We start from the raw sequence: 2,723 nt of genomic DNA, 5'->3' as shown, positions 1-2,723 counted from the left end.
AAAAACGCTTAACTTTACTCAGTAACGAATACCAACTCACACGCACGAAGCCTGACTGGGATAAACTTCCAGTGGGCGCGAAAATGCCGAGCCTGCTCAGCAAAGCCAACTGGTACCCACTTTAACGGTAAAATACACCTATAATCGCTCAAATTGCCCATCTTAACGATGTTTAACAGGTGGAGAAACAAATATGTGTCAAATCTCAAACGTTACATTACAATCTGCCGTGCTAATGCAGCACAGCACAGCGGCCACCGTATCAGAAATGCAAAACTTGAAAGGTAAACACAGTTCGGAAAACAATGACAGAACATAACTTATTCTGCTAAAATGAACAATAATCTCCCAAAAATGATGTTACACAAGCATTCACTCACCTCATCCACGCTGAATATGCTTCTTCGCGCGCAGCCCAACGGACAGCTTCCTCAAGTTCATGAGTTGTTCGTCTGAAATTCCTCTGCGGTTTATTTAGTTCGCTGTATAGTCTGCCCGTGTCTCCTTGTTTGATGTTGCACTGCGATGTCTCATGTTTCAAACATGAGTCTAATGTCTAGATTTGTTGAAATTTTTTTTTTCTTGGAAAGGACTCTGATATTAAATTCATGAACAAATTTGACTCCTGCGCATGAATCCATGTTCAGAGATTTGGCCGGTTAGTGCCAAAAAGCTACAACTTAAAATGTTAAGTTCACCGAACTAAATTGGGCTCTTTGAATTTCAGTAACATTAAACTGACTTAAAAAATCAAGTTGAATCTAGTATAACTTATAAAAAAAAAGTTGAAATTGCTTAAATTATTTTGATGAGTTAAAGTAACTTAAAAACATAAGTTGTCATGGCTTTTTCATCATATCATTTTTTACAGTGCATTAGCAATTAATCGCAACATGAAAATTTGATACCGGCATATCCCTAATGTGCATACAGGTCCCCACATATTAGAATTACAGAGTGTACAAAAAGGGGTAGGCAGGCATTTCATTTTATGTAACACATAAGGAGTAGCATAAGCCTTATGGATAAGTTTGTAGTGTATTAATTGATGGGCAGTATTTTTGGACATCATCAGAACAAAATATTTTTTTTTTTTAAGTAATTGCTGTAAAGTATTTAGAAATGTGTTAAGTTGGTCAGGATGGTAATTGCAACAGCGGACTAGTCATTTTCTGAGGTTTACTAGTTAGTTTATCTTGATTGTTTTTTATTGTTGTTTTATCAATAATAATTTTTGTTAGCGCAAGTGTGTCCTATACGGTCTGATAGGCCTGAAATGAATTCACCTGAATTAAGCTGTCTATAATCTTACTTTCTTCAAGATTTTAAAATAATGTATAAAAATAAATAAAAATAAAACATAAATAAATAAATTCATTAAAAGTCATTTTAAAATATTTTTACAAAAACTAATTTTTTATATTTTAAATATTTTTGTAAAACTAATTGCTAAATAAAAACAATAACAATACCTTCACACACACACACACACACACATATATATAGTATGGGGGCTTTGATTGCTCGAGCCCCTGCCCTTTTTCAAAATTAATAAAAAAATGCATTTGAATTAGAATTAAATTGACAATGTGTACAAAACAGTAACGAATCGCTCAAAAGTTGGAAAATTCCTGTTTATTTTTACATATCTGTCAGTCTGAGGTGTTGCCATAAAGCGTTGCTATGGGTTGAATGTGTTTTGCTTGACTGACTGATATTCCACAAATTTAGGCTCTCGAGCCATATTTGGTTCTTTCAGTGAGTGCCTATGGGTCGAAACGTTTTTTTCATCAATAATCAAAGCTAATGTGTCGATTTAATGAAAAATCCATATATTATATATTTTAGAATATTACATAAATCATCAATGCCTGTTTGTCATGTATAATACACCAACCAATCATGATCTGGCACAACATGTTCAAATTTCATTGAACAATGTGAAGTGTGGAGCAATAATTTTCCGTTCTGGTTGAAAATTACATGGACAGATGAACCTACATTTGTGGAGCAATCTGGATCTGCGGTTTGTCTCATTTTATAAATCAAATTGCATCGCTGAGAAAATAGATGCTAACTGATTACAAAGCACTGCACAAAACCATGCAGCACCAAAAGTCGCATTAATGGTAAGCAGTGTTCAATTCACTTGTATTTATGTATATTGATACACCCTTTACTATGTCATGAAACTATCATAGTTAATGATAGTTAATGAAGCCCAAGTGCCAACTACAGGCCTATTGTGTGAAGTGTAGACTGGCGGAATTGTGACATGAAAGGACTTTATTATATTACCATTTTTGATAATTATGCAGCCTTATGAAAGTCTCTTATGCTCATCAAGCCTGCATTTATTTCATCAAAAATACAGAAAAAAACTGTAATATTGTGAAATATTATTCACATTTAAAATAATGTTTTTTCTGTTTTAATGTACTTAAAATTATAATTTATTCCTGAGATGCAAAGCTGAATTTTCAGCATCATTACTCCAGTCTTCAGTGTCACATGATCCTTCAGAAATCATGATCCTTCAGAAATCACAATATGCTGATTTATTACAGTGTTGGAAACAGTTGTGCTGCTTATTTATTTATTTATTTTTTTTGGAACCTATTATTAATAATAATTTAAATATTATTATTATTATTCTTAATAATAATAATACATGTTTTTTGAGGAGCAAATCTAAATAATAGAATGATTTCTGAAAGATCATG

At 32.6% G+C, this 2,723-nt stretch overlaps 1 protein-coding gene across 1 annotated transcript in view; it reads right to left on the bottom strand.

Annotated features, from left to right (window-relative positions):
* LOC107676160 (short transient receptor potential channel 3-like) overlaps nucleotides 1-2,723 on the bottom strand; it is a 47,563-nt gene that overhangs the window by 17,684 nt on the left and 27,156 nt on the right. The gene's annotated exons all lie outside the window — the stretch shown is intronic.

The sequence above is a fragment of the Sinocyclocheilus anshuiensis genome, unplaced genomic scaffold (assembly GCF_001515605.1).
Source record: "Sinocyclocheilus anshuiensis isolate Anshui unplaced genomic scaffold, SAMN03320099.WGS_v1.1 scaffold2808, whole genome shotgun sequence".
Lineage (NCBI taxonomy): Eukaryota > Metazoa > Chordata > Actinopteri > Cypriniformes > Cyprinidae > Sinocyclocheilus > Sinocyclocheilus anshuiensis.
Note: the sequence above shows the minus strand (reverse complement) of the source record. Positions and strands in the feature narration are given on the sequence as shown.